The sequence below is a fragment of the Plectrocnemia conspersa genome, unplaced genomic scaffold (assembly GCF_051122295.1).
Source record: "Plectrocnemia conspersa isolate PC_06_02 unplaced genomic scaffold, ASM5112229v1 ptg000010l, whole genome shotgun sequence".
Lineage (NCBI taxonomy): Eukaryota > Metazoa > Arthropoda > Insecta > Trichoptera > Polycentropodidae > Plectrocnemia > Plectrocnemia conspersa.
This window is the reverse complement of record NW_028277174.1, coordinates 18,519,219-18,535,608: the sequence shown is the minus strand read 5'-3', so window position 1 is coordinate 18,535,608 and position 16,390 is coordinate 18,519,219. Positions and strand designations below refer to the sequence as shown.

The 16,390-nt window shown below is 29.2% G+C and overlaps 1 protein-coding gene across 2 annotated transcripts in view; it reads left to right on the top strand.

Moving 5' to 3' along the window:
- LOC148230810 (uncharacterized) overlaps window positions 1-16,390 on the top strand; it is a 73,287-nt gene that overhangs the window by 23,152 nt on the left and 33,745 nt on the right. Inside the window, exons 1-2 of one of the 2 annotated variants that reach the window (XR_015810949.1) lie at window positions 1-16,093; window positions 16,207-16,390. The exon at window positions 1-16,093 is cut by the window's left edge and continues 23,152 nt beyond it. The gene's annotated coding sequence lies outside the window, so the exon portion shown is untranslated. The other variant, XR_015810950.1, reaches the window with a different exon arrangement.

Here is a 16,390-nt window from a genome sequence, read left to right as displayed (position 1 = left end):
GTAGAGAGAACTTGCCCTCAAAACTGATTTAGAGTTTTTAGTGAAAGTTTCTCTAGCCAAAATGTTCCCACTGAGATCGTAAAAATAATCTGATGGCAAACTGGATCAAAATAATGACACATTATGACACTTTCCGACACTAGGGAAGCTTAAATTATATGCATACAGAAGAAAACTTTAATTTGTAACTGCCGTATTTATGCCATTAATGAAGAAAGTAAAGAGTAGAAGGCGCTGGTTAGACTATCGAGGAACTCCCGAAAGGATTAAATACTTTTTCGACAATACAGCTGTCTACGATCGCTTAAACAATTTGAGAATAACTAATTCACACTGATATTTTATTAAATATTAGCCCATGACAAAAATATTTATTAATGACATACATTCATTCGACAATTGTTAACGCACTCCCTACACTATCCATCTAGCTTTTAACAGGGCTTGGAAAATACACGGATGATATTTATAGAAATGTATAAATAAATGTAAGTTCAGTATGGTGATAAGTAGATTTAAAAGTTCCGAAACAGTACATATAGTAAATAAACTTTATGATCAAATTAAGCATTATCAAGCTTAGAGGGAGCACTTGTTACTAGTAAGACATGTGCATATCTTCTCAAGTATTATAAATTCAATATGAAACCGATTTTAAGCAACTTTACCCAAGGTTTGAAGTTTTTCCACTGAGTAAACCGCTTGAGATTTAATAACTAGGATCACAAAATGCGGACGAAGTCGGGTATCAAAGCTAAAATACGAGTATAATAAAATAATATTCTATTAAATATAATAGCTCAGTGGTGCATAACGCATGGTCGGTCAACTAAATATAAATAGTTTTTATAAACGTGCCGAATATATATATATATATATATATATATATATATATATATATATATATCGTTATTTGAGACACTTGCATTTTATGCAGCTCACAAATAATTATAAAATGTATAAATTGTCTATATTTATGAAATGGTTGTGCATCACTGCAATGGATAGATGTTTGAGATTTCCATGTACATTGAACTAACACACCCTGATCTTCTCCCGAGAGAATTTGCTATGTACGTATATGTAAAAACATTTTGAGTCTTCAGTATATAAGAATCCCTTCTCATCTTTCACGAGATTAGCTAATTAAGTTAGGAACATTTTAAACTTTAGTAAATTTATCTATACTTCACATACACTATCCATATTAATTAATAAACTAGAATTAACTTATATGTAAATGGTATATAAATTTATATAAAATCTTTAAATTTGGATCACAATCTTTTTTATATACCATTCTCTAGTCTGAGTGTGAGCTGGAAATATTTTTATCGAACACTCTACATACATATTCATAAATTGCTCGGATAATCGCGTCGTCTTTCCGAAAGGGAAAAATGTCCATAAAACCGATTTTCTCACAGAGTCAAATGGAACCCTGGGAAATTTGGGATTTTGCTTACCAAATTGAGTGATCGATTAGATGAGGCGATAAGACAGAATTGCCATAGAGAGGGTGACCCAAGTTAAGAGGTTTAAAAAACTATATATGCAAACGGTAATAGGAAAAAAAGTCTTCTGGTACCCTTGTCCTATTTGCATAACTCGACGCGCTCAAAGGGTTGGACCTCGTCATAAATTTAACGATCACTCGGTAGTGTCGTGACCGTTAACCGGATCGAGTGCGGTTATTATTTAACTAAAACCCTTTTTGTAAAGATAAAGTAATAAAAAAAATCAAACGCTAAACGCTTCAATAATCTATTCAATTTAATTTTGCATACAAAACATTAAAACACACATTGAGTGGCTCGAACGAGTGTGCGAAAGGAATAGTTTTCATTTAGAATTTCGACGAAATTTAATTATTATCCGGCTCTGCCTTCGTAAACGTGATTTATAAATACAATTTGCTTTCTACCCCGAAAGTAAATATTTAGTCGGAATTCGTGAGGTTCGTGCGCTAGGTATTATTTAATTGTTTTAACATGCTTTGAATTAAGTCTTTACAGAATGTACCACATAGTATAACTTCTATTAGGTACTCGATTCGAATATAAATTATGTATATGTGCCGTAGGGAATGTGTGAAATAATTTTATTTTCAAAGGATAAATATTTTATTTTTCTTTTAATAATATAAAATTATTAGTGGTTTTGGGAATAAAACCAAAAATTCAGACTGCGTTGTATATTTTTATTCGTAGTAAGAAATCTGAATAGTCTACAATACAATTAAAATTAAGGATTGTTGAAGTGATTGAGCCCGATATAGAGTAGAGTGAAGTGGTCTGAGTCTATGAAGAGCTAATATTCAATTGTGTTTCGAATTGAATCTCTCTCCCTCTATCTTTATTTTTCTTTAAGTGCCTTTATATGTTCTCCAGTAGAAGCTTGAACGTATGAGAAAAGGGCTAATTTGTGTAGATCAAAAATTATGTTGCCCTTTACAAACAAAACCATTGTAGATGTTTAATGATGGCCATAAAAAAATAGGAATATATATATATAATTATTTATTAAGTTAGACAATGCTTTTGTTTCGACTCGTGATTAAAAGATTACAGTATATTGTGTAAGCGGTTATAGAAGTTTAGGTTACGATGCTGTGTTACGGTGGTCATTGTTCTCGTATGCCTCTTGGGTGTTTTACTAAGACGATCTCTCAAGGGTTTGTTTGTTAATTAATGCTTTTTTATGCCCTAAAAAATATATACATACACCGTTTAATCTATTGTTAAGTCTAATTAAACGTATAAGCAAGAATATACATATACCTCAAATGACCTTTTCTAAAATAAAAATAGAAATTAATTCTGATTAAAAAATGGATAACAAGTCGCATATATCACACAGAAAAGATAAGCCATTTGGGTGTCATTTTTCAAGTGAACTGCAGGTTTCATTAGTATATAGAAAATATTATATATGCAATTAAACGTCTAACAATTAATGAGCTCGTATTGTGTACATTGTATAATTACTTAGTCCGCAGCTAAATATTGCAACCATCTCACTTCTTAAAGAAAAGGTCAAAAAAATGTTTTTCAGGTACATGAGGGAATACAAATATTATTATTTTTTTTGCATGAAATATATTAAATAAAATGCTAAAAATATATCACAAGGTATGCTGAGATATGATTTCCTTGCATCGCGTCAACGACCGTACTTTAAAAATGTAAAATAAATATTTACAATCTGGGGATTCTGGAAGAACTTTGGTTTTTGTACAACCTAATTACTATAGCTTGCGTTTCCAAAAAAAAATGTTTAAGGTTTTAACTGTTTGTCAGATAACTATAAATTAATTTTTGGTTTAGCCAATACATATTTTTATATATATTATTTATGACAGTTAATACTCCATCCGAAAAATTTTGGCAATAAATTATTATTTGCTTATTAGGTAATGAATCATTCCTATCATGCGTCGAAAAAATAGTAAAAATCGTTCCAAAGATAATTTTTTTTTCAAGATGCCGGGACCAAAGTCAGATATATAATTTATTTACATATATTACATTGACAAATAATAAATAATATATTATGCAAACCAGTATTTTATGTAATCGTTTAGCTAAATATGTATTAATTTCTGTAGTTAAATACTACAAAGGTAGTAGATTGGCGCCATTATATCGTAAATAATTAGTTGTATATATGAAGGCCATAAAAAAATGTTTCACAAATGAACTCTCATCCTTCTCAAATAATACTCTTACTAACCACATTTAATATATAAATGACCTAACACCTTGCGGGTCGCGTATTTGACGTGAATGTTGTAGATGAAAGAAATCACTACCCATTATCGCAAAGAGTCGTTCAAGTGAGATATAATAGTCAACACATCCCATTCTGTGCGCCACTTGTATCATACACCATAATGCCACCTGAAAAACGACACAAAAACGCTTCCTACCAGGAATTGTCCTTAACTAAAAGAAGTCCAGTGTATTTTTATGACCGTCTGCGCCGGAATCGAGTTCGGTCTGAGTTAAAACGTTTAAAGCCCCCATTTAACTTTCACCTTTGATGCCGTCGACAAAAAGGTGTCTTTTATCACGAAATCTTCGACCCCTCCTCCGCTTAATAATCCGGCGTGTTTTTTTTTCATCCTCGAGAGGGGCACCTTGTTTGGTATTCAATGCGGCGTGTCATATTTGACCCACTTACGCAAATAAGACACCGGTGAAAAATGGACCGCGATTTTCGCGCGTCGACAAATTTCCGCTGACGAGATTTCACAAGCCTCGGCAATATATTTGGCGCTAGCCGAAAATCGTTAATAGTGAAAAATGTCTGCGTCGAAACAGCGAAATATGCACAGAATCCCGGCTTTAACCCTTTAGAAAATCGATACGTGCCATGGTAAATTATATCTCGTTATACGCATAATTATTAAAACTAACGTGTTATCTGTAGATAACCCTGCAGTTATTTTTTTTTTTTACTACAATGATAAAGCAGCTCGATTTAAAACTTAAATTAGTTTTTCAATTTTTTTCAATTTCATTTCGATCGAAAACATATAAAATATTTTATTTTCAAACATATATTTTATTTTTTTAAGCAATTATAAATTATTTTTCAACATTTTTGCTTCGAAAAACTTAAAAAAAAACATTTATATTATACTGATACGATTAGTTATATGAGAGTTTGTTTTCATATTTTTTAAAATAAAATATTACGGTTTTCATTCGCGACGTTAAATTCGGCATAGCAGTTTATAAGAACTTAAATAAAAGTGTCAATTTGTCAATTTGTCATTCTTTTTTATAAGTCAAATTTTACAATTTTTATTGGCAACGTTAAATTGGAGATAGCACTTTGTAAGGATAGGAATTAAAGTGGCAATTTGTCAAATAAAATAATATTTTAAAGCAAAGCTGTAGAGTTAAGCAAGTTCTATAAGAGTTTGTTCTAATCTTTTTGTATAAGTAAAATTTTCGGTTTTTATTGGCGATGGTAAATTCAGCATCGCAGTTTGTAAGGATATAAATAAAAGTGCCAATTTGCGAAAAATTTGAAATATTTTAAAACAAAGCAGTAGAGTAGGACGAGTTTTATTATATAATGTTTTATGTAATGTTATTGCCGACATTTAATTTGGCATAATACTTTGTGAGAATATAAATTATTCTGCATATTTATCAAAAAAAATAATCTTTTAAAGCAAAGGTGTGAGTTAAGCAAGTTTTATAAGAGTTTTTTTAATATTTTATGTATATGTTTGTTGGCAACTTTAAATTTGGCATAGCAGTTTGTAAGGATATAAATAGAAGAGCCAATTTATTAAAAAGTTTAAATGTTTTAAATTAAATCTGAAAAAATTAATGAGTTCGTTTAGTTTGATTTCAGTTTTTTTTTTAAAGTCAAATTTTACTGTTTTTGTTAACGTTCATTGCGGCAAGTAAGGATTTAAATTAATGTGGCAAATTGTTTTAAAAAGAGCTGTAGATTTGAACGAGTGCAAACATAAATGTTTGTTTTAATTTTTTTATAAGTCAACTTTTACGGTTTTTATTGGCAAGGTTAAATTCGGCATTAGACTTTGTAAGGATATAAATTAAAGTGGCAATTTGAAGAAAAAAATATATATTACAGTATAATATACAAGCTATATAGTTGGATGAGTTTTATAAAAGTTTGTCAAATTTTACGATTTTTTAAATTCAGCATAGCACTTTGTAAGGATATAAATAAAACTGACAATTCGCGAAGTATTTGTAATGTTTTAGGGCTTTGTTATATGGAACGCGTTTTATTTTGCCGATCCGTCAGTTATTTATGCTCTCTATTTATAATTTGATATATTTTAGTTGTAAAATACCTACTTTTAACGAAAAATATTTATATTATATTTTATTATTACCAGTTCTTGTATTCACAATTCGACACAATTAACTGAATTTATGTGAGAAAGTTGTAAGTCGCTAAGCATTATTTAAACTAAGGTTTTTTTTAAAAATATTTTTATGTAATTTTACTTTTTGAGAATTACGATCGCGTTTTTTTCTGATTTTATTTAGAGCCAGAACGCCAGAATAATTTAAGTTATGTTGAAATCAAGTAATAAATTCAAATATTATTAATATATTTAAGACAGATCTATACTTTTTTATTCTATAAGGCCATAAACATATTTATAGTTAATAACGAGTATAGTCTTATATCCATAGAGTGATAGCAATAAAAGGCGCAGTTTCTAGCCAAATTTATTCATACTATTATCTGAAGTCACGCGTTTATTTTTAAATTAATATCATGCTAACAGTAAAAATAAATCACACAACTTCGATTTCAGCTATGGTAATGTCGAGCTTAGAATCGCATCGACCAAGATGGTAAAGGTGGAGACTGCAAAGGGTTATACGCGAGCTGCAGATGTTATAGCGTTGACCTATGATCCAAAAGCTCCTCCTTTCCTGTGTCTTAGTCCAGAACGACTGCAGCATCACGGGCAATAGATTGCAACTTGCGATCGGCGTGCCCGAACCAGAACACCCATATTTTCACAGAATTCCCGCTGAATATTCAACCGGGGCAAAGTGCATCTGGTTACACCGCAGCTACGTCCCTCGCCAGTGCTATGCGCATTCGGAATGCCGTTAAACTGCTGTGGAATTTCGGCAATAAAATGTTCGCAATACATCTTGGTGACAATTATGTATAAACAAATTTAATAAAAATATATCTGGTTATCTACTTATGACGTATTACATGTGACAGAAAATTTACCAGTAATTAATATACCAATGTCACGAACGGTCATTCGAAATACCATTGCGGCTAGGAGATATTTAATTAAAAAGTATCTAATGCTGGGTACAGAAGGTAGTTTATCGCGAATAAAGGATTTATTACCTGGCAAAATTATTGTAATTCACAACGATAATGCACCGGCTCACGCCATAGCAGTGGATTTTTTCAAATAATCAAATGCCAATTTTTCTTTAGATTCAGTTCTAATAATTTTAAAAGCCAAGAAACAAATTAAATGTGTATAGTTTTAATCTAGAAAAAAGTAATTAAATATATCAAACTATTATTATGTTTTTAAAAATATTTGTTGTGAAACGCAGAAAACGGATATAAACTATAAAAATAAGACATACTTTGAAAAAGATGTTATATATTTTTTTTAATATAGTATGTTTAACAAAAATATCCAAAAACCTAAGGCGCAACCTATGTATTATATAAACGTAGCCAAATTTCTATAGAAACATGCTGATAAGTTTTGTTAAGTTTAATGTAATAAATAAACATAAATTTATGATATGTTGATGTGCTTATAGGCGCGCCCGGTTGGGTCTAAATATCTGAATACAATATGAGCCCAAAAAACATCGTTTCAAGCTAAAAACATATAAAATAAATTTAATATGCGTATTTAAGATTTAAATGTTTCATGGTCGATATATTTTACTTTTCATTTTACTTGGAATCAATTTTCTCTTCTGAATTCTCCAGAGGATTTAGTTAATTAACATCGATGCTTAGAAGAGGGATTAGAGTTACATATGTAAGCGTAATTAGGAGTATTAATTCCCTGGATTAATTAGCTTAAGATAAAGTTATATACAATTGATCTTTTAAAAGTATGTTACGTGGTTATTGGAAGTTCTTAACCCATTAGCAATAATTATTATAATAATTTATAAATTACTGCTACAAACATTATAGCAAGAAAAAAATGTTGTAAGCAAAATGATTGTAAAACTAGTTTAATTCCTAATTTTGTAATACTCCGTATTATATTTTATTTAGAATCTACAAAAATATGTAAATAATAAAGATTGAATGAATAATAGAAAGTGATTTTAAATTTGTTCTTAACAATTTCAGCTAGGGTTCTTGGCATGTGGCATCATTTTACTTGTAGTGTGTGTGTGCTTTAGATGACTATGCTAAAACCTGAGCTTATTTACAAAAATAAAAAAAAACAATAGGCTTTTATCAATCGACAAGTTATTTGAACAACGCCAAAAACTATCTAAAAAGTTACTTAAAAATTTAGGCTTGAAAAAATATGTAATGAGAGTTCAATGGTGTTGAAATCAACATACCTCAAATCAGCAAAACACATAAATTATCTAAATATAAGCCTTTGATTATCTTGTGTGTATAATAGGCTTATGCCTGAAAGGCTAAAGCAGTGTTTTTTCTAAATAAGGAATTTTTAAGAGTCCAATTACTACCGCGAGTAATCTAAATTAGTGATTATTATATAAATTTAATTTTGATCGATCATCACATAAAAGATTTACCTAGATTTTTCTAGTCACACTAATAAATATCATAATGCTATGTCATTAAAAATTCTAATAATGGGATATTTCAGCTTATAGAGGATATCATACGTATTCAACATGAGAATGAGGTATATGATAATAATGTTCAAAAAATATTAAGCCTCTTATTTTTTTTTATATTTTACGCTGTAGTCTGATACGCGAAAGCCCAATGCGTTACAATGGGATAATTTTTTTTGGCAACTTGATAGGTTAATCAGACATAATAAATACCTACAATTAAGTATTATCACCAAATTTTTCAGTCTGGAAATCAAATACATCTACATAAGTAATTAATTATAAATTATTATATGTAATATAATTTATAATCAATAGATGTCATTATGCAGCGAGGTATTTTTTTAAATAATAACGCTTTTTTATAAATAAAAAAAATGAGTCTGTTGTCGTGGGTCGAACCCGCGGCCTGTGGTTTACCCGTCGATACCGCACGGAGTACGCAATTCCCACCTTATAATTGATAATAATATTAGTGAATATATTGTACGCTTTTTTTTATTTTAGTTTTTAAATTAATTATTCAATATGTGATGTTTTTAAGTATCTACATTAAAGCGACGTACTAAAACTTTAAAAGCCAATTTACTGTAATGTAATATTCACTTTTTCAAATGCCACCAAGTGGATGTATTTCATGAATTCAGAAACCAAATATGCTACATTATTGAAATAACGTATTGTGTTTTTGCGACCACCCGGTATATGGGAAAATCGTTTTTGGTTACCAGAAAAGTTTTTCACCGAACCTACCCTTCCAAACTTTTGCTAGGCAAACTTGGCGCTTGTGTTGCATAACAAATTATTTTGAAGTTAACATATGCGGCGCGACGGGACCCATGTAAATTCACACCGGTGGATTTGCAATATCATAAATATATTTAAAAAAAATCTATAATCTACAATAGTATATTATTTTTTTTTATATATTATACAAATAACTTACAAAAAGTAAACAGGCAATACGAGTATCTATTTGTATATTAAAGTTTACAATATTCTTATTTAATATGAAATAGGTTATTTTGAAACATTATATAAACAATGTGTTTACATATTATTTAAATAAAAATGTTTCAGTTAGATATTTGATAAGCTTTGCAAATTTCTCTGAACAGAAACACTTGAAGATATATGAAAGATTAATAAGCATATATAATTTAACATAATACTATTATGTAATTGTGTTAAGCTTAATTTGGATAATTAACTTTAAGTTAATGAAAACAAAATCTACTAGTACTATACATACGAAACGTAATTCATGGTAATGAGAACAAGCAATTAAACTTTTAATTGAAAAAAATAATAGGTCACTTTCGAATCTCAAACTTTTCCCAAACATTCACTTGAGTGTCGCTCTTTTCAAAATATTGTTAATTAATGAAAAATATTTTTTGTAAAGCATTTTCGCAAATTGCTGGCGCGCTTCGGTTAAATTATGTAACTCTATTAAAAAAAATAATTGGAGTTAATTTAACGCCTTTTTCGTCATGTTTACAGAAGGATGTTAACCTAGATTTATTGAAACACTGCCACTAGAAAATTTTTTGGCGTGAATTTAAATATGAATGGAAATGCATCATTAAAAATAATATAAGATTTTGTATAGAGTTCTTTTGTATTTAATTTCGACAATTTCATTTTGAAATAATAATTAAAAACTCTGTTATACAAGTTTATTCATTAATTAAAATAGCAAATCGTCAGCTTTTTATATATAGCATATAGCACATCGTCCGTTTTTTCTATATACCATATATAGCATCTACATTATAGCAACTTATATTGTAAATATACGTATGTTCAATATTTAATACCTAAAAGACTATTATATAAAGTGAAATATACATATGCAAAACTAATAAAAATCAAGGATAAAAATAAAATATTACAAATATTTAATTAGGTATGGTTAAAACACTACTTTACAATAATGCGTTTATTTACAGTTATAATCTAACAGCACATTAATTATTATAAATGATATATTCTCGGAATATGCGTAAATATGATTCCACTAATCTTTATACCAACAGTATTGTATAAATAGAAATACATATGTCTAGCGTTTTTTAGTTAAATATATATTATAATAGGTAACATGTTTCCTTGTTAACCAGATATGATACATATAGTATTTGAAAATAATGTATAATTAGAAATTTATTAAAGCACACAGACCTTCTTAGTTTCTCATTACTAGCAGAGAGCAAAGTATCATACATTATAAGTTTTTATAGAAACTACCAAAATTCCTTGCATTGCAATTAATTATCCAAAATTATTTATTTTTTAAACAAATGTTTATTTCAATACGAATCTTACAACATACAAATCAATTCAATATATTTCACTGATTTATAACAATTGTCATGTCTAAAATTTTGTTAATAACTACAATATAATATATTGAAAATAAAAATTGAATATGAAACAAATCATTTTACAATTCAAGCCTAAGAAAAAAATAATATATAATGGATTAAGTGGTATTCAAGTACATTTAGCTAAATATCTTGAAGTATTAATACATGTTATTGAGCCTTTAAAGGAATATGTGCTTTGGCATTATGTGTTTATATTAAAATTTAAGGGTATTTTTATTGTAGTTTTCGATATATTAGATCAGGGTTTCCCAAACTTTTTCAGCGACGGAACACTTGGCAAATTCGAAAATTTTGGCGGAACACTTAACTTATTTTTTAGGCTGGGTAATTCATAATAAAATAAAACATGTTATTAAAGAAATGTTATTAAATTTATTTAATAAACATAAAAATACAAATAATTAAAACTACTAATGACTGATGATTTTGGGTTCTTAAATAACAATTTTTTTTATATCAGGTTTAATTTTGGTTAGTTGTATTTTTATATCTGCCGTGGCGTGGAGTCTATTTCTGTATTTTGTTTTTGTTGCAATATACTTAAAAAATCCCACTTCGCATAAATACGTCGTGGAAAACGGAAGTAAACAAACCAGAGCTTGTTTTGACACCTTGGGGAACTCTTCAGTCAGACTCGCCCAGAAATCATTCAATGGCTGATATTTTTGTTTCAAATCAGAGTCATTAACTAAATTCTCATAATCCCTTAAGCCCACTGGTTTTACTGTCACGGAAAATGGATTCCGAACCCAGGAATCGTCCTTACTAGTTTTCGGAAAATATTCCGAAAGAGTTGTTTTCAAGTAATATAGGTGTTGTAAAAATACTTGTGAAACTTTTTTATCTACTTAAAAATTCAATTCATTTAAACATCCATATCCAAGACAGAAAAACAATCAAAATTATTAGAGTCAACCGATAAAATCTGAAATTGTAATTTTTTATCAAAAGATTCAATTTTATCTCTCATATTAAAAAGTATAATACTCTTTTCTTGTAATTATAAGTTAACATCATTTCACTTTGTAAAAATATCCGCCAGATATGCAGATGTATCAACCAGGAAGGATTTGTTAAAAAAATTACAAAATGATGTTGCAAATTATTTTGTGCTTTCAAGAAGACTAATAATTCATTTCGAAGTTCATATAGTCTTAATAGTACTTTTCCTCTGGATAGCCATTTCACTTCAGTATGTAATAAAAGTGCTTCATGTTCACTACCCATTTCATCGCACAAAATTTTAAATAATCTGGTTTGAAGTGGTCTAGATTTTACATAGTTTATCATTTTCACGGCTGCTTCATAACATTTTTTAAATTTGTGGAAATTTTTTTAGTCAACAGTGCATGCCTATGCAAAATAGTGACTGCTTGTAGCATATCTAGTCACATAAATAAAATTCGTATAACAAGCACTAATATCGTGTGATTAATTAACAAAAAAAATATTGTTTAAATACGATCAAGTTTTAAAGTTAAAAAAAACAACACCGACTTATAAAACTTTTCCCTCCAGATTTTATACACATCAATGTTGAATATTTAACACATATTTTCAAGCTTTTTTATCAGATTTATGAACAATTTTTATGTATTAGCAAGACTAACAATTTTTTTAATCTACTCTAAATTTTTGTGAAATATCTATTTAGGCTCCGCGGAACACCTATTTTGGATCCGCGGAACACCAGTGTTCCGCGGAACATAGTTTGGGAAACCATGTATTAGACCATTAAGTGGTTGCCTAAAATATTTTTGTAGTATTATTTGGCATAAAAATGTTCTTTGAATATTGTTATTTGAAGAGTTTAAGAATTTTGTGTTTTTAAATAAATTTGCATAATTTTTAAACATTGTTTTAGTGTAAGTCTGTTCATAGTGAAATGGTAAATCAAACTGAGCACAAATCAGCTATTAGGAGTCAAACTACCTATTGTTGAAAAAGTCTTGCCAATTCGAAAAACAAACTTCCGAAAAAACATATTTTATAAGCCAGATATACGATATAGAAAAATCACTTCTACTCAGAGTTCTTCTTACTATTTCACTTTAGAACTGTAATTACAAAAGAGTAGGACAGTAGCTTGCCATTAGTAAAGCTTACACCAAATCTTCACAAAGGCGCCATCAAAGATCAGAGAAAAGAAATTGCTTTAACTTCGATCGTCAGATTTGGTAAAGTCAAGTAGTAATCTTGAATCGCTAAAGCGCATATCTCGATCTCCAAGATATTTACGACGCATTTTATTGTATTAAAATACTTTACAAAATTAGAAGTTGGACTTCCTCTCGGAATAAAGTAAAGAACTGTACTTTATTTTCTAGTTTTTGAATTAGCAATATTTTGCAATTAAGCCTCTCGATTCTTTTGGTTTGATCAAGTTCTTTAATTTAATCTTACTATAGATTAAACTGGCAAAAGTTATTCAATGCAGATGGAAACATCTGATTATATTCTATTTAAAATCATGGCGGCAATAACGGGAGTTCATCATTTTTTTATTGAGACCGTTTCGCAGGAGAAATCGTCGCTTTTTCCCCGCAAGTAGGAAAGGGAACGAAAAGGCGCCGTCAAGATGGAAATGCATTTTTGTTGGGTTGCGAATAAAAAGGCAGTTATTCCCGCCAGGGCCGGGGGTAGGCAATAAAAGCGCGGGAATAATGTGTACCGAGGCGGCGAGCGCTATCGTTCAAGTTTATTCGACCAAAATTGCTTGTTTCGCCTCGGAGAAAAGTTTCATTATTGTTTATTTTCTTATGAAAGTGTAAATAAATGTTTATACCAAGTGCCATTACATACGCCAGATGCACAGCGGGCGCCTCCAACGCCTTCCACCACTGTACTACAATAAGCGGAGCCGCACCGGTGGCACTCGGGCGTGAATTCTTAATTCAGTTGATTCGGGCTTGCCTTTACTTTTCTAGGCCTTAAAACCTCTCAAAGTTTAGTTCTATTGTAAAGGTACTTTGCCTTCCTAATAGGGAAATAACGGTAGAATTAAAACACATTTTTCCCAAAATAATAATAATATTATATATAATAATATATAATATTATGTATAAAAGTCCAACGTTGTTATTGTATATTATGTACTATAAAACAATTATATAGATATTGGTGTTATAATTTTTTCAAGTTACTGATTTATGAGATTATGTGCATTTAAAAATATACTTAAATTTGCGAGCCATTTTCGGTTATATTAAAAATATTTTTTTTCGTAAGACGATGATGACGTGCTACTAAAATATACTATAGCGTTTAACGTGAAATATGGAATCTCGCTTTTTTATAAGTGATTATAGTGTTTTTATATGATATTATTACATTTATTTGTTGCTTGTAGTTTTATATAAAATATAAAAATTAATTAGGAAGCATAAGATCAGAATGAAAATCATAAAATTTGTTTTATTTTTGAGGTAAATAAAATATTAATATTTTAAAACTAAATATAAAAAGTACTCTCTGCAGCGTTTAGCCTTAACGGCTACGAAAGCTACCAGCAACGTTTTGCTACATGAATATGTTTTAAAATTTAAACTGGATATGTGTAAGCGAACGGTAGCGAGCGACAGTTGATCAGAACATTTAAAACATTTGTGTAAGGTAAATTTTGTTGTCATTTTTAAAAACCCTTCTTTGAAGTAAATTCATTGCAAAGAGTTATTCATTGAGTTTTCACTATTCTGAACAACTCTCGCTAGCATCTAATCTGCTTAAATTTTAAAATGTATTTATGTAGCAAAAGGTTGTTGACCGCTTTCGTAGCCATTAGGGCCAAACAAAGCAGAGAGTTGTTTTGACGAAAAATGATGCGTTGTGCGGTGGGTTTTGAACGTTTCGCAACTGCTTAATTTGAACGAATCAAAATATAGTGAGACTTCGACTTACAAGTTACTTGACTTGAAATGAAATACGAGTAAAAACAGGTATTGCGTAACTTACGAACTTAACTTAAAAATCATTAATTCAGGTAGTAAGTATTTACGAATTTAACTCATAAGTCAATGCACAATTGTGTTCAGTTTTTTTGCAAATATTTTTTTATAATAAAAATTAAACAAATTTTGTGATTTTCATAAATTGAAAACCAATGATAAAATAATTTTATAAGCTTAACTTCCGAGGACTCGTATACGAGTCTTTATAGAAAATTCATTTTCTTTTTTAAAAAAATACTAGGATATCATCAAGTTTCCTTCTATATGATAATTAGAGATGGTAGTATACTATTTCTACGTACTATCAAATGAAAATTTTTTTATGAAATGTATGAACCATAATTATTTATTTCATATTAAAAATAATATTTTATGTTACACTTTTACTTCACAGAAATAAATTTCAAGGTCAAACTATCTGGCTAGGTAAACATAAAACTAATCCAATCAAAAGAAATCGAAACATCCCGGTTGATAGTACATCAAGCAATATAGTTTTTTAACCTAAAATTCTGTATGTTATCGCAAAATTAAAAATAAAATAGTTACGGTATATGTAAATAAATTAGATAACACACTAATCAAAAAATATCATCCATTACCGGGTGTTTGTTATTTTGAAATTTCCTCACCATTTGGAAAACCGCAATGATTCACAGATTAAGAAACCATGGGAAAACCCTATAATTCAGATAAATTATCGTCCTATTAGTTAATTGCCGTAATTAATAAAAATAATTTAAAAAAATTATTGCGCTTATAAGAATCATGAACGAATAAATATGTATTTTTCATTCCTAATATTTGGGTAAATGGAAAATCGTTTTAATATATAATATAATTTGCACTCACCAAATCTTTCGGCGTCTTATTTCTGCTTACAACTGTCACATACACTTTTTTATCACTACACATTTATTTTTATCATTACACTTATGAACCACACTATATCACTATTCACATTTATTTTTATTATTTACACTTTTTTATCTATTTCAATATTTTTTGATACGTATAAAAACACTCGTCAATATGAATAGGAATTTCACAACTTCTGCACATGTATACTATATCTTTTCCTAATCCATGTGCAGAACAAGCACGACATTTTTTATCACATATTTCTCTACACTTTTTATTTTTATAGGCGGATGGTTTTTTAACTTATCCGAAAGCGTTTCTAATGGATCATCAGCACAAGCACGGGTATAATTTGGTGAAATGTTTTCAGAATCGATAAATTCCACTGAATTCTGCATCCATGCTTTAGTCTTACTCAAAAGAAAAATTTTGAATTTAATTTTGCTATTACGATTCAAATTTGGATATACACTAAACGAATAAAACAACGCGCATTGAATTAAATGAAAAAACAAAATTTGTTGTTTATTCCGTTGTTTTTTGAAAAACTATTATATATAGATATTAGGTAGCTATGTATTTTTTTATTATATGATTCGTAAATTTAATCGTTAGTAACGGTCTTTAATCTCCGTTTTATCTCACCGTTAATGTTTTTTAAAATCTTTTTTTCGACTATAGTCTATGTAGGTAACAATGATGCGATCATAACACGACTAACACATTGTATACAAGTAATCCTATTACTGAAATCCTGGTGCGATAAGATCAGCTCGTTTCAAAGCCGTATTTGCTAATGCTTCTTGTAAACATCTGCTTTGGATCAATCGCAAGTTATAGTGTCAAATCCGATTCGATTCGCCGT